Source organism: Sus scrofa, chromosome 5 (genome assembly GCF_000003025.6).
Source record: "Sus scrofa isolate TJ Tabasco breed Duroc chromosome 5, Sscrofa11.1, whole genome shotgun sequence".
Classification (NCBI taxonomy): domain Eukaryota; kingdom Metazoa; phylum Chordata; class Mammalia; order Artiodactyla; family Suidae; genus Sus; species Sus scrofa.
The window spans coordinates 86,142,553-86,164,845 of NC_010447.5; the positions used below are offsets into that span (position 1 = coordinate 86,142,553).

The 22,293-nt window shown below is 42.3% G+C and overlaps 1 long non-coding RNA gene across 37 annotated transcripts in view; it reads right to left on the bottom strand.

Annotated features, from left to right (window-relative positions):
* Positions 1 to 22,293, bottom strand: part of LOC100514051 — a 145,952-nt gene that overhangs the window by 48,258 nt on the left and 75,401 nt on the right. For 36 of the 37 annotated variants that reach the window (XR_002344234.1, XR_002344242.1, XR_002344241.1 and 33 more), the window contains 3 exons: positions 10,260 to 10,467; positions 1,835 to 1,997; positions 1,491 to 1,736 (listed from right to left, as the gene is read on the bottom strand). This is a non-coding gene — a long non-coding RNA (uncharacterized LOC100514051). The remainder of the gene's footprint in view (positions 1 to 1,490; positions 1,737 to 1,834; positions 1,998 to 10,259; positions 10,468 to 22,293) is intronic. The other variant, XR_002344211.1, reaches the window with a different exon arrangement.

Consider the following 22,293-nt stretch of genomic DNA (forward strand, 5'->3'; position numbering starts at 1 on the left):
GATATGTATTAAAATAAACACAGCTGCTCCTCCGCCTCCACCTCCCTCCCACCCCGCCTCGACCTCCACCCCAGCTGCCTCACCTCCCCAGCCTCACTCCACTCCCAGCTGCCTCACGGCCTCCTCCGCCACACCTCTCCTTCCTTTAGAAAAGGAATGGCAAGGCCCCAACATTTTCCTTTTGAAAATACATTGGAAGAACAACTTTGTCTCTTAGCCTTTTCAGTACTGTCCCTTTCCCCGCAAGCCAGCAAACCCCAGAAAGAGACTGATCACATTTTCAAGCCTGCTGGTGCCTACCAGTGGCAGCAAGGACGCCCCCAGATGGGCAAGCGGCCTCGCGTGTCCACGGACAGCGGTTCTTTCTACATGTTTGGGCCTGGGTCCTTGGACCAGTAAGTACTGAAGGGCAGTTTCAGAGCATCCCGGGCACATGCTTGCTTGAAGCCCAAGTTGCTGTAGGTTGGCGTGGCAATCCTGTGACTCAGGTATGTGGGAGACCAGGTCAGTGAGAGACAGCTTGGGCTTGCGTGTTGCTGCTCTTCCTCTGTGGCTCCCTGGGCCAGCAGAAACTGGCCTAGAGCGGGGCTGGCGGGGGGGGGGTTCGAAAGCATCCCTCCACTCCCCCCGCCCCAACCCCCAGCAGACTTAGCCTTAAAAGAAGAACGTTTTTTCTGTTTGTTTATCTGAGACTTGAGTTTGGGACAGAAGGAAATAACATGTTTTAGGGCGAATGCTAACTCGTGAATAATGGAGTTTTGAAAACAGTAAAATACTACCCTCTTGGTTTTTCAGACCCGATCTTTAGGAAAACAGAACAAAGGAAGAACTACGGGTGGCTGCTGGGAACAGACTCGGGCACGGGGCTCGACAGAGAGGATGCTCTCTGAAAGAGCAGCCCGTTAAGGAGTTAAAAAGAGAGAGAGGGCTTCAAACTAATTTCACACCGAAAGTGATGTTTAATTTAAATCCTGCTCTTCCCAAAGGGAAAAGGTTGGTCTCATCACTGGGCTCATATCCTCCTCCCCCTTCTCCTTCCGTATGAATTGAACATTCAGATTGACCATTAATCATGATGTGACACATTCTTTTTTCCCAGGTCCAAAACTCAAATGAAAGCCTCGGACCACATCTGCGAACCCCCTGGCTGGCCAGTCCTCCCCACCGCTGTGCACAACAGGGAGAAAGACGCGAACGAGGGCACACACACACACAGAGACAGAGATCACCGGACACACGCCAACAAAGACACACAGCTATGAACGGGCACGGGCTCGGCGGCCTCCCCGCCCCGGCGGATGGTGGTGGCGCGGTCGCAGAGGTACAGGGAGTAACAGTAAATACCAACAAGGACGGAGACGCTTATCAAGTCTGCCGGCAGCCTGACAGATGCTCTCGGGCTGGGGAAGGCACTTAGGACAATCATCGCTCCTAAAAGAGAAAATGATTATACGCTACCCAAACCCTAAGTACAAGCTAAAGATATTCACCTCGTTGAAGCCATTCCTCAACTAGCCCCTTGGCACTTGCTGGAATGATTCGCAGCACGAGCTCTACTTTCTCATTTTCTGCTGACTCCATGTGGGTAATTCCTTTCTCGTGATTAAAAGTGAGCTTGGCAGAGCCTTCAAAGCGGCCGTAGGTGTGGGGAGGCTCCCAGGGCATCCTTTGTCTGAGGCAGGTGGCTAATCATTCATCAGTGGCCGGACGGGCGGGCCCGGGGAATAGTCAGGCACCTACAAATAATTTTTTAAAGGCAAACTTTATAGAGAGCTTTATGTAAACATATTTTTATAATAAAACATGCAGTGGACGGATGAAATGAACTGTTTACCTTGGAAAAGAATAGGCAGGCTTTTCTCTTCCAATAATCACTCCGGCCTTTCTGAATGTCATCCAGAAGCGATTCTGCCTCCTTCGGCTTATCCAGCATCTGAGGCTGTGAGATAACCCTCGGAGCACTGGCCTCCTTCTCTGGCCCCTCCATTATTAGCCTCCTGGTGGGTGAGATAGAATACAGTGAATGTAATAATCGGACTTCACACAACAGGCTCGCTCTCTCTTTTAAATGGAAAATCCCCTTATTACAAAACAAGGGGTGTTCTTTTTCTTCTACCTTTAAGTAGGACTGCCACATTCATTGCTTTTTTACAAAAACGCAGCTGCTTTTTAAGCTACAGATAAATAGAATCTGCTAGGCGGTAATTCGACTCAGTCTGAATGCATTATTTTCTAAGACACTTTGGCGAGGCGCTTTTTATTATAAACTGGAATGAACAAGGAAGGTCCTTTTCTCTTCTAATTATGAATGTGTTTTGTTCCCTACTATTAACCTACAATGTCAGATTGATCTTCTTCTTCTTCTTTTTCTGCAGCCATTTCGATAAATCAACATTTTTTTTTTTCTTTTGGAAAATTAGAGGGCTGATGATTAAGTCTTCATGGACTCCAGTGACAAAAATAAAAACAGCACGAGGGAGACGGGAATGCAAATGCTGTGACCATAAATAAAGACAATGAAGTGGCCCTCTGATGTCCAAGGTCCTATATTTTGACACGGCAACTTAAAAGTGACTTATTTGTTAATGTCATGTTAATTCATTTTAGTAAAAATAAGGCTTTCCAGGTATGTTTGCATAAAGCTGATCTTGTATTGATTCACTTGGAAAGGTAGGAGGCATAACGTTAACAGTTCTATACGGAGGCCCAGACCCCTGGTGTCCGTTGTATATGTGTTCATTACGCATCATCGCATCATCGTCTGTAACTTTCTCAGGCTTCCCCTCCCTTCTGGAAGCAACGCAATTCCAACAAAAGAGGGACCACTGTGATGACGCATGTTCAGTTGGCATTTCTGCTGCCATCAAGTCCAAAGATAAACACTGAGGAAAACGGCAAGTTCCTAATCATATCAAAAGGCAGTCTAGAGACTCTGCCTGCCTAGCTGTTGGTTTAATTCTGATCCCAATGTTGGTATTTCTGACTATAATATTACAGGAGGCCACGGTGGCTATGCTCTCTGTCTATATGGATATATCGCCTCGCCAAGGAGAGGAAATCCCAAGGGTAACAGTGGGGTTCCAATTAAGGACAAACAAATACTCTGAACACCGCCAGGAAGTGGAGACTGTCAGTATATCACAGAAGCCCAGGCAGGTGCCCACGCCGGAATCTACACACTTAGAGCCGATGCTGTCATTTTCCTTCCTTCAGCAGTGATGGAGAGCAAAGTGCTGAAGGGGACTCTGTGTGACAGAACATTTCAGAACCATTTATTCTTGTTTGTTTATGTTATTTTAAATTTATTTCCAATAAGGGTGATGGGGGGAACCAAAGGAGCTCTGAGCAAAACATAAAGGCTTTCATAGAAGAATCTGTGCGGGGATCACATGCCTATTCAAGAGGCCTTAGAGAGAGAGAGAGAGAGGGAACCTTGAAATCATATTTCCTTCTAATGCCATGCAGCCTTTCCTGGGCAGTTCCGTTTGAGATTTTTTTCAAGGGGGTAATTTATTTCAGGGGAGATGCGGACCAAAATTTCATAACACCCACTATAGGAAGAAATATATTTGCCATGAACAGTGGTGACAGAGCTTTTGAGATTCTACCACTCTGCTTAGATTTGAATCAATTTTCTGTCTTCCGATATGCCGGGGACAAATGAGGCCCCGTCAGGTGGCTGGCCTTGGCGTAAGAGATTAAGTGGAGCTGTAGCAACACAAGCCCAGTTTACCCAGAATAAATAACCAAGCCCCTTCACCGAGAAACAAATGGAAGTATATTAGGCACTGCTATATGAGTGAAATTGAATCCTTAGGTGTCAATATCTTCATTGGGCTAAGGCCACGGTAATAAGCCTGCTTTGGCAATGAAGCATATTTATTTTGGTAATCTTGAGATGTGAAGTAAATAGAAGAAGCAAAAAGATCTTAGCTATATATCTGAAGGAATTTCATCTCCTAGATATCCTGATTTAGAAACATGAGGTTTTACTGGGTTACTCACGAAAAATACCTTTGAACTTCTGCTTTCTTCAATCCCTTCTTTCATCCGGGTAAATCATTAATACAGACGAAAGACACCCTAGACAGGGCTGAATGGGAGCTTGTGAGCCCAGCACAGAATCACCATTTCTGCCCCTGCATTATTATTTTAAGGTAATAAGCATGACCTTAGGTGAAGATAATATCGGCCACTAGCCAGAACTCTTGGCTCTTTTTAAACTTTCAACATCATTAAATACGTAACTCCCCTGAAAGCACCTCTATGGTGCTGGAGAGAAGAATGGCCATCTGGTTGAAGAGGACACAGCGGGAGAGGGCTTTACCACTGGGGCTTCTTTTCATTATTTCTTTGAGAAAAGAGCAGGAGAAGGAGAAGCAAAGTAAGAAGAAAGGAGGAAGAGGAGGTGGAGGAGAAGAAGAAAGAAGAGGAGAAAATGTCAAAGACCCAAAATGTCAAAGAGTTCAACAAATGAAGTATTTTCCTCCTTTTCATTGAAAAACAACTGTCTTTGTACATTGCCCCGCCACTCACAAGCAAACTCAGTTTTCACCACTCTAAGCCTCGCTTTCTGCTCCTGTAAATCAAAGGTAGTCGTGCCTGTCTTATGGGGCTCCCAGAAGGTTACGGGAGGCCACTTGAGTTCCCTTTGACACACCTGCTATGAGCAGTTATCCCATACGGAACAGCTGTTCGTATTCCCAGCGCTGCTAAGCAGATGTCTCACTCCCCCTGCGCCTCTACCTGGGAGCTCCTGATTAGCTCCCAACCATCCCCCAAACGTAAGAACGGCCAGCCACGCAGAATAACTCATGACACATGGAACCCGACGCCCCGTCGTTCCCTTCTTCCACCAGAGTCAAATCACTTTGCGCTTTCAGTGAAAGGTCTGGACATTGATTTTGCTTTACCTCCAAGTCCTGAAGGGTGGGAAGATGATCTACCTGAAATTGGGAAAGAGGAGGCAGGAAATGTGTAATCATCAGAGCTAGTGGGCCAAGCTACTCTGGTTCGTAGGTAGAGCCGTTTCCAGTTTACTGAAATGATGACCCCAGGGAGAAACTGGAATGCATTTTGTTCCGGAGTGGGTGCCTTCAGAGGCTGAATTCAGGTCTTCATGCACACCTCACACACGGGTGCAGATACACACGCAGACGTGCACACACCTGACACACACGTTCATTAACAACCTACTCGGTGGACTGCAGCTCCTTTCAAAGGACAGACCTCTAGTTACCTCACCTGAAAGTCTACACTCTTCCTCAGCTAGTGGTAAAACCACTGTGCTGCACTGCACATACTGGGTGATCTGATTGTGCAAAACTGCCCAAATGGCTGTCTCTATTAAAAACAAAACAAACCAGCCAACCATACCCAGGTTCTAAGAGAACAAGGTCAGGACTGTGACTCTACTGTTGAGATGAACTGAATTTCAAATGACAAAATGGGAACTTCAAAAAACACTCGTATCCTTAAATGTACTGTGTACGTTTCCTTTTAACTTTCATTAACTCCATAATTTTTGTTTTCTAAAATGGAAGCCATAAGCTATATTATAAACTCTGGCATCAGTTTATTCAGTTTCTTTCAAGAAAAAAGTACACTGTTGTGAATTTTAAAGAGTCTGCTCTTTATCCTCTTCCCTCTAAACCTATTTTCTGAATAGAGTTGTTTGAAATAATCTCATTTTCATAAAGCCAAATATCTTATGATGATCTAACTCGACAATTACCGAACAAGCAAAAACAGACTCTTAGAAGGGGAACTTCAAAAAGATTTTCCTCCTCCTGGTGGCTGTTTGCCCATGAACAGAGTCTCCAGAAAGAGGCTCCAAGCTCCGCTGACCACAGGAACCAAGCCAAGATTCTAATCACTGCTGCAGAAGGCAGTACAAAGGCGATGGATGGGAGCAACAAAACGTGTTGAATTTGGTGTTTCCTACAAACGAGAAAACATGGACGTCTCCCCTGCACCACATGCAGCATGGAGGTGCTCTAAATATGAAAAGTAAGGCAAGCCTTTTAACTCCTTGACAAGGCTTCCTGACATCCAACACTTTGGTGAGGTCAAGAAATGTGTCCTCAGCTTCTGTTTTCTGTTCTCCTTCAGGGAACACGGGGCCGCCCAGCTGCCTTTTAGCAAGTCACACTTGGATGACTCCTGTCCTGACTGGGAGAGTGTGTTCTTTGCATTTGGACTCACAGAAGAAAAACCCAAATCAATTTAACACAGAAGAAATTCACCTATTTTTGCCTCTTTGACATTCTGCAAGAGTGCCCGCAGTAGGGCTGAAAAAGTTTTATATAGTGAAGATGACTGAGGCATAAATCTTATAGGTAAAAACTGAGATGGAAGATGGAGGTGAAATCTACAAGCTAATTAAACTCAACAGGGGCTTCTCAAAAGACATCATGCCCACGAAGCTTCCCCCTGCTAATGTTTTGCTTTTGAAGGGGCAATAAGTGGAAAGTTGTCATGGTTGTAGGTTCCACGGTGTGATCCTTTAGCAAAACCTGAGGAGGGGAAAAAAGATTAGATGCATGGATTTCTGTGCTGAATAGATGCCAGAGCCGAGATGCAAAGAATAGATAAGTTAGAGATTCGGGGAACTAAATTTGAAGCCAGCCAGTAAAACGGATTGAACCTTATTACCTCTAGTCACTGAGAAATTCCCGAGACAGTTGGATGCAATTTGAAAAGGTCAGAAAAATATTTCCTGCACAGCATTACTGCTTCATGGTTTAAGGGTGTACATTTGTGAGATGCCAGCTCTAATCATTTTTATTGACTTTGCTTTCCAGAGACAGACAGACGGTCTGGGAGGCAAGACCAATAGAGAAGAGAGAGGCGATCTTGCAAATGAAAATCTCTCTTATTTTGTCCTCTCACTTGTAACTGTGAACAACCCCAAATCTTGCCCATTTGAGGAGAAATTACACCAACTTCACTGAAGGACAGAATGGAAATGAAATCTAGGAGAGTCTCACTATGATGCTGGTAAGGCTATTTTATTGTAATTGCTATTTATTTAGCCTCTACTATATGCTAAGCACTGTGAAAGGTAAAACCTACTTCACTTTTAGCCCAAGTGTGAATATTTAAAACGAAACACCTCAAAATACACTCATAGCAGGCTCCTTAATCGAATGGAGGGTATGGATATTAACTTATTGATTAAGTAATATCCATAAATGAAAAAGGAAAATACACAGGGTGAGAATTAAACAAAAAATTAAATGCAAAGGATGGAAATTAAATAAAACATATAAATATATACTCGAGATACTGTTTTAATGAAGGCTTTTGTGATTAGAGTCATTCTACATACAAAGAGAAAAGACTTCTCTTTTTTCTTTAAATGTGCCTTGTATGAAATAGGAACCTTTGTTAGCAAATACATTTGCGAGCTTCTCTTCTTTTTTCTTTTGGCGTGCAGCTGAAAGTCAAAGCTGACTGTTCAATACAGAATGGCATGATCCTTTCTAAGCCTGCAATGGTTTAATTAACATCTGGCTTTTCTGTCTGGGAAACAGCCATGTGTTTTGGAGGCAAACACAAACCTATTTACTCTTCTCCTGCTTAGCAGCGAGGCTGCACTTTTTAATGGCCTTGAGACCTGACTGCATGCTTTTCTGCGATGCTCTGGCTCCATGAAGATGGCCTGGAAGCTCGCTAGGGCCTTTCAATCAGCAAAATGGCTTTTCCTCTAAAAAGTCTTCGTACTGAGCAACTCCACACCTAGTGAGAGATTCAGGAATTTCAAATTGTACCCCATAATCAACAAGGCCACCAATACCGCCAGCACTAGAAGCTTTTCATAGTCTCAGGTACGGAAAAGACAAGTGAAAAAGCCAGCTCATTAGCTAGACGTCTGAGTTCTTGGCAGTAAGGGTAAAAATATCAACCTTCTGGATGACTCTCTTCCTACTTTACTGAATATCTGGCATCAGGTTAATATAGGCAGTAACATTTGGTGGATTTAAAAAATTTTTCATCTCGTGCGAAATTTGCCCCCAAATCAGTGTTTACTGAAAGTCTGTGATGGTATAAAGGCTTCCAGGGACTCGCTGGCATTTCAGAGGATGCCAGTGAACCATTTAAAGCTCGAGCTTGTCCACATCTTCATTTCACAGGAGCTGCAATACCAGCAGAACGAGTATCTGGTGTGTGCATCTTTGCATTTCCACTACCTAAATTCTCCATAAAGGAAAATTGTGAACCCTTCCCAAAGCCATTAATATCATTAATGCTGCTGATGATACTAACAATCCTAAAAGTAAGAATAATGATGAGACTAGAAGGAAAGACCATTAACTGAGCATTTTATTAGGTGTGGGCACCACGTAAAGACCTCATCTCCTTTAATCCTCGGAGCCACCTTCAAAAATTAAGTGGGATTTCTTTTTTTTCCCTCTCACATGACCCACAGGGAGAATGAGATTCAGGAGGTCAAGAAGCTCATCCAGGTCAGAAAACGAGCAGGAGCTGATGTGGATGGTAAGTCCCGCTCCTCCAACTGTAGTTCCTATCGTTTCAAAGCTGTGTACTTTCAGCCACGCTCAAGACCAAGCAGTGCTACTCCTCTCAGACCAGGCAGCACTTCTGGAGCTGAGCCGAGCCGGTTTCACTCCTCTTACAGATGGACTCAAGCCACCAACCGCAGCCACCTTCTAGAGCTACGACAGGCTAATAGTTGTTGATGGATCTCCCTTCTGTCCTCATGGAGTTTAGTTCTCGAAGGGGCGTAATACACTCATAGCGGGCTCCTTAATCGAATCACTTGGTTCGCCTGCACCTCATCCATTCTGGAGCCTAAGTGTACGCAAATTGCTTTTCTATTTGAATCACCTTTGAATTATGTACAGAGAAGAGCAAGAAGGGAAAGTTTTCTCTCAGCTGGGCTGCCTTAAGATCGAATGTGTTCGCTCAAGGAACCCTTCTCCTAACACAACTTTAAAAGAGAAAATGTGTAGCAATTTTGTTATTGTCACCTACAAATAAGTAGAACGAAAAGAAAAAAAATGATGGGTCATAAAGGTTTAGGACATAAACTATCACAGGTCTTTTATTTCAACAGAATGTACCCAACACAGCCAGGTTTCAACAAAATGTTATTTTCCTGTTAACTGACAGTTACCTGTTCTAACCAATTTACCAAATGTCTTCCCAGCAACCATGCTTCCCATCTGGAGTGAGGTGATGACTACCAAGTGTTGAAAAGCTGGTTGGCAGCCCCAGAACACGTGGCCCAGGTACCTGTCTTCACCTGAGTTTTGGAGGCTGACGCTGAGCCCCTTCGGCCTGGAAGGGAGCTTGGCTTACTCGTCAGGCTCCCTTCCAGGGGGAGACCTTTCTCCCCACCCCGAAAGGGGGCGCTCCTACTCACAGAGCTGCCTTAGAGCTCGAGAGGTATTGAAGTGAACCAAGAGGGGAAGCAGCAGCAGCTGGGCTGTACTTCTCGAGGGCTGAAGATACTGCTGGGGTCTAAAGTGGAGAGCCTTTAAACACAGAAACGGAATGAGGTGCAGCTGTTGAAGGTGGGGAGAGGACGAGGTAAGAGGAGGCGGGACACTGCAGGAACTGAAGTCTGGAGGGTGCATCCCCCAGCGCTTCTGATTCCTCGCTTTTCTCAAGCACATGACAGGGCAGAGAACAATGCAGAGGAGTGGGGAAATGGGGGGCTTTTCTTTGCACCCCTAAAGTGCTGGGGAACCAAAGAAGTCCAATTCCTCACCAAAGAAAAATGCAAAACCTTCTCCAAGGGGACCTAAGTTTTAATATCTCCTGTTGAGGAATCAGTTTTTAAGCCTTGGGTATCTTCTAAAGAAGATGCTGGCAAAATGGTTTAAGACAGATTGGCTGACTTCTGTGTTTTTTAAAAAAGGGCAACCTACTCTCCAAACCAATCGCAATGCCTTTTTAAAAAATGGAGGAAAACATCAAGCTAGCTTATTATATGAAATTCCTCTCTCACCTGATTCTTCCTGTCAGCACAAATGCCGTTTCAGGCACTAATATCTTTGCAATTAACTTTTGAGAAATGATGCGAAGGAATGATGAAATACAATTAAAACATGGTATTCGTAGCAATAGAAGTGGTTAGTCCACCTCAGACACTGCGGAGAAGGAAAACAGCCTTTCCTTTCTCCTCTCTGGACCAAAGAGTAATTTAGTGGTTGCTGAAAACCTATTATTAGATTTGTATTTTAATTATTCTTCCACCATTTCAATGTCACAATGTTAAATGCTTTGTGTACCTGGCTGTTCTTCTCAAGAGGATTCTGGCTGCATGAGAACTCAGATGTTACTCCAGTCCATTTTCTTTGAATTATAGGAATCTCCAGAGTATTTTCTTTCCTACATTGGGAGAGAGCATGGCTTAAATTTTTCTGAATAATTTTCAAAATCAAATTTGAAAGTTTTCATGAGAGATGATCCTCCCTGGTGGGTGATATGAAGCATAACCTAAGGGGAAAACATGAAAATAATTAGCATAAAACATATTAGCATATAGATGCCTTTGAAATAATAAACAGCAGAAAAACCAAAATGCTTATCCCCCAAAGAAAGTTAAGAGAAAATAGGAAATTAACGTACACTTCTCGCATGACAACCCCGGCCTGAAAGCCAAACAGAATATTCTCATTCTGTGAAGAATGGGATGACCAGGGAAATGGAGAAATAATCCCCAGACCAACCCTCCTTTGCTCATTATCACAGCATCAGTATTCTCGATTTGCCTTTCACCGCAGGCCAGCCCTGCTCTCGTTTAAACTGAAAAAATTAGCACGAAAACATGTATCTTCCTTTTATTTCCTCTCAGAGCCACCACCAAGAACTGGTCTGGTATCCCCCTTTTTTTTTTTTCTGTTTTTTCCCTCCTTCAGCTAACTTTCTATCTTTCCCAAGATGACCTAAGAAATGCCAGGCTTGGAGTTCCCATTGCAGCACAGCAGAACTGAATCTGACAGGTATCCATGAGGATGCAGGTTTGATCCCTGGCCCTACTCAGTGGTTAAGGATCCGGCTTTGCTGTGAGCTATGGTGTAGGTGGCATATGTGGCTCGGATCCCTCGTTGCTGTTGCTGTGGCTGTGGCATAGGCTGGCAGCTGTAGCCTGATTCAACTCCTAATCTGGGAATTTCCATATGCTGCAGGTTTGGCCCTAAAAAAAAAAGAAGGAAAGAAAGAAAGAAAGAAAGAAAGGAAGGAAGGAAGGAAGGAAGGAAGGAAGAAAGAAAGAAAGAAAGAAAAAGAAAGAAAGAAAGAAAGAAAGAAAGAAAGAAAGAAAGAAAGAAAGAAAGAAAGAAAGAAAGAAAAGAAAGAAAAGAAAGAAAGAAAGAAAGAAAGAAAGAAAACGGCGGGCCTGGTCATTTCAATCACCAAGACAACTAAAGGGCCACTGGAACAGGGCTTCGTGTTTGTTAACAAGGGACCATTGATTCTTTTTTATACCTCAGATTGGTACAGCCTCTCCGGGTGGTAAGAGAACACGTTGTGTTGTGATACGAAGAATAGGGTGTCCAGAGTCAACCCTCATTTACAGATCTGATCTGGGCAACCTTGGAAAAGTTCATTAACACTCTGTTTTTAGTTTTCTCAGCTACAAAATAGTGACAGTGTTGTCTACTTTTCGGAGTGGCTGGGTAACAATCAGAGGTTATACAGGTATCCCCTGATTTTCGAAAGTTTATGCCAATTCGCTCGTACAAAAGACATGCATTAGTACTTTATTTATTTATTTTGTCTTTTTGCTATTTCTTTGGGCCGCTCCCGTGGCATATGGAGGTTCCCAGGCTAGGGGTCGAATCGGAGCTGTAGCCCCCGGCCTACGCCAGAGCCACAGCAACTCGGGATCCGAGCCATGTCTGCAACCTACACCACAGCTCATGGCAACGCTGGATCGTTAACCCATTGAGCACGGGCAGGGACCGAACCTGTAACCTCATGGTTCCTAGTCGGCTTCGTTAACCACTGCGCCACGACGGGAACTCCAGTACTTTTATATATATATAAAAGTGAGATATATATATATATATATATATATCTCACTGAAAGAAATCCAAAGAGGATTTTGGCTTTTATGAATCAAGGAGAAAAGCAAAGATAGTATTTAGTGTTTGTTTTACAGTGATCCATCCTGGAGACAGTGCATCCCAGCAGCAAGTGGCTCTACCAAGCTCCTTTCCCCGGGAACCACACTCAGTATCTAGGCATCAAGTCGCCATAGCTTTGAACTATGTTTGTGGGCATCTGTGTTTTACCTCATTTTATTCTGTGTCTCTTGCCAAGATGTCTCCTGAGGTCATTGCTTCTTTGCTTTATGCCCATTTAGGCTTACAAAAGGTTTCTTAGAAACACTCTACTTTTGGATAGCAGGGGGATGGGGGAAACCTGTGTATGTAAACTGGAATAAAGTACATGCTCAATAAAGGTAGCTCAACTCCCTTTCCTTGATGGTTTTAGTGAAAACTCTGTCGTTCAGAGATCCTGAGATTTGATAAGGCGACTTTCTAAACTCGCATTTCCAGCCCCACTTGGGATATATGTGGGTGAATGTATGGCCAAAAGACAGCCATTAAGGAGCGATGCCACAAAATATGTTTTGTTCTGGATCCCTGGTGGCAGGGGATTAGGAAGGTGGCAGTATAAATGGCACTGAAAATAATAAAGTCAGGAAAAATAAAGATACTACCGAAATACTTCATCTCATGAAGCCAAGAGTGTGGGTTTAAATTTAACTTTGCAGCAACTGACAGGGGTCCACAACTGTCTCATGTGGTGAGGAAGTAAGGATTTGTCAATCACATCTTAAATTATGCAACACAGGTGAATTCTCTGGAAAGTCCATGTCGGGCTATCGAACCCAGTCCACGTCCCTAGATTTGGACACATCTACACTATTTCAGTTCTTATACTATATCATTGCTTTTAATGGCTGTCAATCCAGCACCCAGAACTCTAAGAAAGGGTCCTTTGCCAATAGCACTATTTGATTTTCTCAGTTTGTCTTCAAACCTTCAAATGATGCTAGTGACTTAACAAACATTGTATGTTTTCATCTCTTGGCGTGTAAAACAGCAAAGGACAAAATACTGAATTCTGTAGAAACTGGAAATTCCAATTTGGCTTATGTCACTTCATTTTCTCTGTGGAGCATAGTCTTGAACCTACACTTTATTATTAATACCCGCTTATGGATCAACAGTTGCTTTTCCAGTAAAACACACCCATCAATTTCTTGAATTTTTTTTTTTTTTTGGTCTTTTGTCCTTTTAGGGCCACACCTACAGCACATGGAGGTTCCCAGGCTGGAGGGCCAACTGGAGCTGTAGCCAGCAGCCTATGCCAGAGCCACAGCAATGCCAGATCTGAGCCGCGTCTGTGACCTACACCACAGCTCACAGCAACGCCAGATCCTTAACCCACTGAGCGAGGCCAGGGATCGAACCCGAAACCTCATAGTTCCTAGACGGATTCGTTTTGCTGCACCACGACGGGAACTCCAATTTCTTGAATGTTTATATTGCCTCATCAAGACCTAGCACACCACTGACACATGAGATAGGGATAGGGGAAGACTAAGAAAGAGAACCCCTCATATGCACGTTTTCTTGACAAGTATGCTACCTAGTGGAGTTTGTGATTAGCAGACGGCTGCGTCTGTTTTGGCCGTTTGGTACGAACATGGAGAATCGGCCCTCTGTTCACCTTTTCCTATTTCAACTTAGCGCAACCACCATCCATCAGGAGACAGACATCATCTCTGTGACCCTCCTGCTGAATGTCATTTAATCCTCATCTTTCTATTCACTCAGGCCTAAGAGAGGCCTAGTTGATTTCCCTTTAGGGCCAGTTTAAGAAAGAAAAGGTTTAGAAAGACACAGCCCATTGAATAAACCAAAATCTAGTGTTTCTTTGGCTTTCAGGATTTGAAAATATTTTGACTGCCTGCATGCCTTCTGAGACTGGCTCCTCTGGCTATAAAGGGAAAGGGCCTGTTGCACAAATCAAATAAAAACACCTGTATACAGAGGCATTCTCAACACTCTACCAGTCACGTGGTAAGACATTCCCTTCTGAAACCCAAAAAGGATTTCAGGCTCTACAGATTTGTGCCCATAAGGATCTTCTGACGTGTTAGAAGGCCTTGTTTTACAGCTAATGATGTGCAGATGTGTTTGTTTTAGCAACATTTTCAGAGTTTAAAACCATTCGAGGTGAGTAACAGGGAGTGAGTTCTGTATTCCTGCAAAATCTAGTATCTTTTTTTCTGTTTTAGCTATGTTCCCAAATCATTCTTCCCCAAAGTTCCTGCTTTCAGAATTTAGAGTCAGAGCTTGATCAAATAAAAATAAATTTTTCAAGTCTACCTCCACTGGTTATTTATTTATTTATTTATTTAGGCTGCACCTGTGGCATGTGGGAGTTCCCAGGCCAGGGATCTAACCCTCACCACGGCAGTGACCAACACTGTGCAGCGACAATGCTGGATCCTTAACCCAATGAGCCGCCAGGGGACCCTTCCGCTGGTTATTTTTAATATTCAGTTGGTAGACTTTTATTTGTTCTTTATATAATCAAAATATTTTTCTTTACTCTCACATCAAAATAGTCACAGTCACAAAAATTTACTTGGACACTAATATTTCCTTGATTAAAAACATAAATGTAAAAGGTTAAACCTTTGTCATCAAAAAATATATATGTATATACATATACACACATATGTGTATACACACACATATTCTTCAAATATTCTCAATAATTAAGAAAATAACAAAAATACCAACATTCACCAAGATATCAGCCCTTCTAGGATGAAGAGAGCATCCAGATTGGGGATATCTGATAGAAAATAACAATAGCTAGTTGATAATAGTAATGATTGAGTCACATTTGCTTCAGTTCTCTTAAATCATCTTTTCCCCGTCTCTCACTTCCTCTTGTGCCTGCAGTGACTAAACTCTCAACACTGCACTTACAGATAAGTCCTTCTCGTTATCTTGACTGTTTTGTCACCTAGTAAACTGTTGCTTAAATAAAACCTAGCATAGTCCCATTTCTCATGCCATCCAATGACGCATATAATTTGTAAAAACCATGTCCCATTCATCTCATCAGCTTTAAAGCTGTTAGGACTTATTTGGGTGATGTCGCAGTAACACTGCAATGTTAGAAACAAGAATGAGTAGAACTTTTCCATCACTAGGATTTTTTCCTCACCTAATTCCACGACCTGAGCAACCAAGATATCCTTAAGTAGGTAAATGGATAAACTGTGATGCATCCAGACGATAGAATATACTTAGCAATAAAAATAAAGGAGCTATCAAGCTAGAAAAGACATGAAGGAACCTCAGATGCACATCACTGCGTGAAAGAAGCCAACCTGAAAACAGCTATAGACTGCTTGATTCCAGCTATATGACATTCTGGAAAAGGCAGAACTATGGACACAGAAAAGATCAGTGGTTGCAAAGGTGGGGCTGGGGAGAGACGAATAGGACGGGCACAGAGAATTTTAGGGCCATAAAAATACTCTGATATTATAATGACGGACATTCGTCACTATACATGTGTCTACACCCACAGAATGTATGACATCAAGAGTCGAACCTTAGGTAAACCTTGGACTTTGGGTTATTATGCTGCATCAGTGTAGGCTCATTCTTAGTAAAAAATGTATTGCTCTGCTGAGGGATACTGATAATGGGAGAGGCTATGCAATGTGAGGGCAGGGGTTATATGAGGAAAGCTCTGTACCTTCCTTTCAACTTTGTTGTAAATCTAAAACTGCTCTCAAACAATAAAATCTTTAAAAAAAAAGTCCCATGGCCTTCCAATATTACTGGCCTTGCTATATTATGATCCTGATGAAAAATCAAATATTCTCCACCCTATACCCTGAATACTTGGTTGCCTTTCGGCCTGCTAGAAGAGCTTGGGAACAGCTGGAAGCCAACGTCTGAGAAATCTTTTCTCAGGTCACGACCTGGAGGTGATGGGAGAAGAGACGCAGGAGAGAATGTCTACATCCCTGCAGGGCAGGCTCAATCACTGGTGAGTTCAAAAAAGTCTTTTCCAACATTTGTTCTCTAAAGATGGGGCATGCCCGCCGGTGTTATTAAAACTCTATGTAGCACTAATAATCACACACATCTCCCATTTATTATTGTGATACACAATCTGAGCATTAGATTCTGAACCTTAGATTTGTCCCATCCTGGCAAGATGATTTGTTTCCTCTATACTTGCAACGTCAACCACAGAGGGTTCTGGAAAGAAGAAGACATAGAAGAGGTGCCTTATAAACAGTCAAGTGGTCTGTAAATATTGGTGGTATTTTTCCGAGATACAGTTATCATGGTGTTGGTGGCGATGATGACATTGATGACAATGATTGTTAGATGTGGACCAGCGGATGTCCTAACATACGAAAGGGAAGGCATGAAGAAGCAAGCTGGAGTACCACGACAAGGTCCAAGAGTGTCATTTGAATCACACACAATTTTGTTTCTCTGACTCTGAATGGGAAGAATCTTGGGCTCATCCAAAAGTTCTTGTGTAAAATGGATTTCTTCAGCTTTCTCCCAGTGTATTTTTTTTTTTTTTGGTCTTTTGTCTTTTTAGGGCTGAACCTGCGGCATAGGGAGGTTCCCAGGCTAGGGGTCCAATCGAAGCTACAGCTGCCAACCTACACCACAGCAACGTGGTATCTGAGCCGATCCTGCGACCTACACTACAGCTCATGGCAATGCAAGATCCTTAACCCACTGAGCAAGGCCAGGGATAGTACCTGCATCCTCATGGATGCTAGTCAAATTCGTCTCCACCGAGCCATGATGGGAACTCCTCTTCTAGTGTATTTGAATATGTTTACAAGGAATAGGTGCCTAATAACAGAAGCCATTTCTTGAGCTTTGCTCTTATGTACGTAGCATTGCTCAGCAATTCTGCATTAGTTATCTCATGCAGGTAGTTGTGGCAGGAATTGATATCCTACCATAACATCAAAATTGCATAGTATATGAATGCATGTTATATACAAGGAATATATAGGACTATATAAACCCAAAATAAAACTATTTCATTTTTAAAGGGATTTCATGGAGATGACAAATTCAGGAAAACAAGGATTGCAGGAAGATTCGTTGGAACATGTGAACTAATTGGAGGAGGTGTTAGGAAAAATTGGCAAAATAATGCTGCTTTATGGATGGACAAGAGCAAAGGTTTCAGGGAAAATTGCTGATAATGACATAACTCCCCATTCTAGTGAAGATACGCTTCCCATGGCCATGGAACGCTGTTCCCTCAGTACACAAATGCATCCTTGCAAACTGCACTAGTCTTCTGAAGCTCTGTTAGCCACTACATTCTATATTCTATCTACTGCCTGATTACCTCCATGTCTAGAGGTGACTTTTGCCAATTAGTAGGAATTAACAATTCCATTCTGATACTCACCTGGAACAAAGCCTACACCACCACGGAAGATCTGTGCGGAAGCACAGAAACTAATCTTTTTTTTTTTCTTTTTCTTTTTATGGCGACACCTGCAGCATATAGAATTTCCTGGGCCAGGGTCAAATTGGAGCTGCAGCTCCTGGCCTACGCCACAGCCACGGCAACACAGGATCTGAGCCGCGTCTCGGACTTACACCGCAGCTTGCGGCAATGCAGGACTTAACCCACTGAGCAAGGCCAGGGGTTTAACCTGCAACGTCATGGACTCTATGTTGGGTCCTTAAGCCAACAATGGGGGCCACAGTGAGAACTCCCTATAAATTAATCTTTAATCAATCCAAGTAAACCCAGTTGGGCAGACACATTTGTTGCTATGTTCTATGTTTTGATTTCAACTCTAAATTAGATTATTCCATCACCCTTTGTATCAGTAAGAGTGACACCTGAGTAACTATGAGTAAGCCAAGGTAGAATCCCCAATACCAATCATTCCATTTAGCTTGACAATATGTTTCAGGCTTATTAACATAACATTTTAACTAGCACAGAAAGGTGACATATTTATTTACAGCATTTATTATCTAGGCTTCTTTCCACAGAGGGGTAAGTAGGCAAATCAATGATGAGGGTAATACAAAATAAGAAAAGTGATTGTCTCTACAGATTCCCACTTCTTAGAGTAAAATACGAGTAATTATTCTTGCACCACTGAGTTGAATGAATAGCATATTTAAGAATAGGGCAGAACTAATAAATCATGGTTATGTGATGATTTTTGCTAATTGAAAGGGTGGATGAATTCCTGAGATGACTTACTGTCAAATCCTGGGAGCCACATTTAACAGCACATGAAAGGGCAGGCTACGAGGGCAGGCTGAGGAGTGTGAATCTTGGCTGTGTCTTGGCTCTGTCATGCCATAGCATTGGGGCTCAGATGCCCTATCCATTAAATAGGGTGAATACTAGCCTCCCCAACCAAAGGTCCCTGTGAGCACCTAGAACAGTGCCTGGCACACAGCAAATACGGTATAGGTATTAGGTATGACCATCATTATTCACCATCATATATTCATCATTTAAGAGACAAAAGGAAATCTCCATGTTATGTCAGTTTTAGCACGAGGGGGAATTAAACACCATTTCGTTATCTCAGTGATAGCCAATTTATTCGATATTGCACATAGCATGCTTACCATGTGCCGAGCAGTACAATATTAAATGAGGCAGGAAAATTTCTTCTCCTTATAGATTTCACCTTATAGGGGGATTATAGACAAACAAACGTACACTGTGATGTCTATAATGACGAGGACTAAGGAGAAAACCAAAGGAAGGTAGGGAAATGTGAGTGACCCTTACTCTGCCTCCACGTTCAGCTGTGTTTCACAAAAAGGCTCACTGCAGGCCATGCTCTTCCTCTGAAAGGAATTCTCAGGCTGACATTCTAGGTAACTGGTTCATTGAAAGCCCAACCGTTTGCATGCCACAAAAATAATCCAGCATATGAAGGCATCCAGAAAGACATATGTACACTGGTTTCCTAAAATGTAATGTGTATGTAATTTCCCGAATGGCTGGTTGTCACATCCATCTGGTCTTATTTCCATAGCACTTGAATGCACTACGAGGATATAAACCCTAAAAGCTAGAAAACAGAATTTAAATATCCAAACACACACGAGGTGTGTTTTCAAAAGCCGCAGAAAAGCGAGCACTGTGATAACTTCATTAACTTCTCAGCCACAATGAGAGTGAGCTGAGACTAGGCATAAAGGCCAGAGAACATAAAAGACATGCCACTGGCAGACCTCATTAAATGGGCTTAAGAGAAGCTTGACAAACTAATGACAAAAATCTAATTTGGAATTTCTGGACATAAGAACCCTGACCAAATCCAAACACACCAAAACGCTACCATGAGTACTATCTGAAATGGCAACAACTTGATGTCAGTTAGGTCCACGTCGTTTATGAATCAAAGCCTGGGGACGGATGTTGTCCTATTCAACCACACTGCATAAGAAATCGTGTTCCATGTGGTTTGGGTTTGGGCTCTGGTCCTATTTAAACTGCACAGACGGGGTAGGTTCCTAAATTAACAGTGGTCTCCAGGGAGATGCTCATCCAGCTGCATATACTGAAAAATGCATGGCTACAATCTAGACACCACACTGTTCAGAAAGCACCTTGTCTACTAGTTTCTCTTTCTCTAAAAGACCTTTCCTGTTTCCAAATTCTGTCCACACCTATGGAGTCTGGACAATGTTCATTTGTACTTACTCACATGTTAGAACTCACTAGTTGCTCTGCGTGGGTGTATATCCATTCCAACTGTTTTAACGCTCCTTGAGTGGAAGAGCATTCACAGTCATGAAATAATAGCACTTGCGTGTGCCCTGCACAGTGAGAAGAGCCTTACAAATATCGTTGGTTCTCATATCAATCTTATTATGCTCAACCCAAATTTATAGATAAGCAAGCTAAAATTCAAATAATTTGCCCCGCCTCTAATTAGTGAAGAACCAATCATCTATAGCCAGGCCATCCAATTTCAAAGACCACATTTGGCTTACACTACCCAGTGCAGGAAGGAATAAATTCTGGTGGAATGAGTACATGAATGGACAAATGCATCACTTAATATCTTTAGAATTAAAGGAAGAATTATTTACCAGCGAAGCTCTACTGCTGTTGCAATAACAGGGATACAATGACAGGAGAGTGACTTAAAATCTGTGAAGGTACTGCATCTTATCTTTCCATATTTCTATTCTACATATCTACAGTGCTTTTTCCAATACCTCACAAATACAAGGTATTTGTAAGATATTTGTTGAATAAGTGACTATTTTAACCCAACACAATAAATTACAAGTGAGTAAAAGGGCATGTTTGGGTCATTTTTCTTTTCCTTATGTGAAGGAAGAATACATTTTTCTGGAATCTGGCTCTAGGTACTAATTTCTTGAGAAATCCCTAGGTGTGCATTCATGTTTAGACATTTGGGCCTTTTTCCAGACCTGAGGAGGACCTAAATTCCAGGTTCCAGCTTTTCCAAATATGGCCCACACCTTTTCCATATGAGCCCCAGTGACAGCTGTGGAAATGATAATGTCCAACCATTGTGAACCATGCGATCAGTCAGAATATCTTAATAAAGGTTTATTGACGAGAAGCAAATTCCACTCCACCTGTCAAAACCTGAGTAATGCCCTGGAATTTATAATACGCTCATCCCTGGGTCCTCTACAAAAATGTAATATTCTTTTAGGACAGACCTCTGCCAATATTGCATATGGAGAAACAGCATCATTAGGTTCTTTTTTTCCAAACGGTGCAGATAAAGACTCAGAGTATATTCTCCTGCCTTCCTTCACCCCACTCCACCCCAAGAGACAGTGGGTGAGTCATTTAACCTCTCTGCACATCTCATTTATAAAGAAGAATGTAATGCCATTTGCCCTACCTAGTTACTGTGAAGATTATGGATGATCATGTGCAGAGCATAATTTTTGAGCTCTGAACTGTTACATAGCTGTAAGAAACTACTGGAAAAGAAGGAAGCCAGACGTTCATGAACCACATACCCTGGGAAGCCAGGTGTTTAATTTCCTTCTTATGTAAATGATCCGCGTATGGGTACACACACGCATGCATACATATATACCTGGGGCAAAATGAGCTTGTATATACACTGGTGGGAAATTTGAATCACTTTATTGCATAAAACTAAGAGTTAATGAATGGCACATTAAAAGCATTTCTCTAATGGCCTCTGCTGGTTTTTAATGCAGAGCTACTGTATTTTATACAGTAATTATACCTGCTATTTATTGTTAACTTGATGGGCACCGGGTTAAGGTGTTTACATACATTACATAGTTTATTCAGCATAACATCCTACAAGTAGGCATCGTTCTCTCTCTGGTCCATGGATACACCAAGGCCCAGAAGAATTAAGGAAATGCTCCAAGGTCACACTGCCTGGCAAATGACAGAAGCAAAATCTGCATTCAGGTCTGCCTGTCTTCAAAGCTTTGTTTACCAATTCAAATCCCAGTCATTTGAAATTTGCATTAATTCAAGTGTAGCATATGTTAGGCTTTTCAGGGAGCAAGTTCAAATGAATTCTATCCTTTGTAAAATGTTAGCGTTCCTTTGACCAGAATGTAAACTGATGAAAAATATGCAATTTCTTTTTTCAAAATAACCAAGAGCTTTAAAATTTTTAAAATGTCTTCAGAGCATTTACAGCCTCTAGGTCAGATAATATATGGTATCCTGTGTCATAAGTTACTGAGATTTATAAACAAGGTATGAGCATTCCACTTCTCTTGTGATAAAGCTGTGTGAAGGGAGAGGGGTGATTTAACAACAAAGTAAAAGAGATCCCTCAGGGAGCCTGCAATCTATCCTTTTGAAAAGAAACCAGCATAGGTGAAGAAGTGAAAGAGTCAAATTAATCTTAGGATACATTAGCAATACTTAGAAGTAATAAAACTAAATCAAAATTTCTTCAAAGGATTAAGTTCCTCAGCCTTTAACTTAGTCTGACCTGCTTCCCTCACTAGCCAATTAGAGTTCAAAGAAAAGATTCATACATTTCATTTACAGATCCATTGAACCTTGGGCACAAGTGATAAATCCTTCATAAGTCAGAAAGAGAGCTATATTTATTCTTAAAATTAACTAATTTGCACCCTGAAGTTAAGTGATTTGCCTACAGACAATTCACGGGCAGTCTGATTAAACTCCTTAACTCCACTGCACATTCCACATCACTGACCTGTTTTCCCATTTTAAGGTTATCATGCAGAAAGG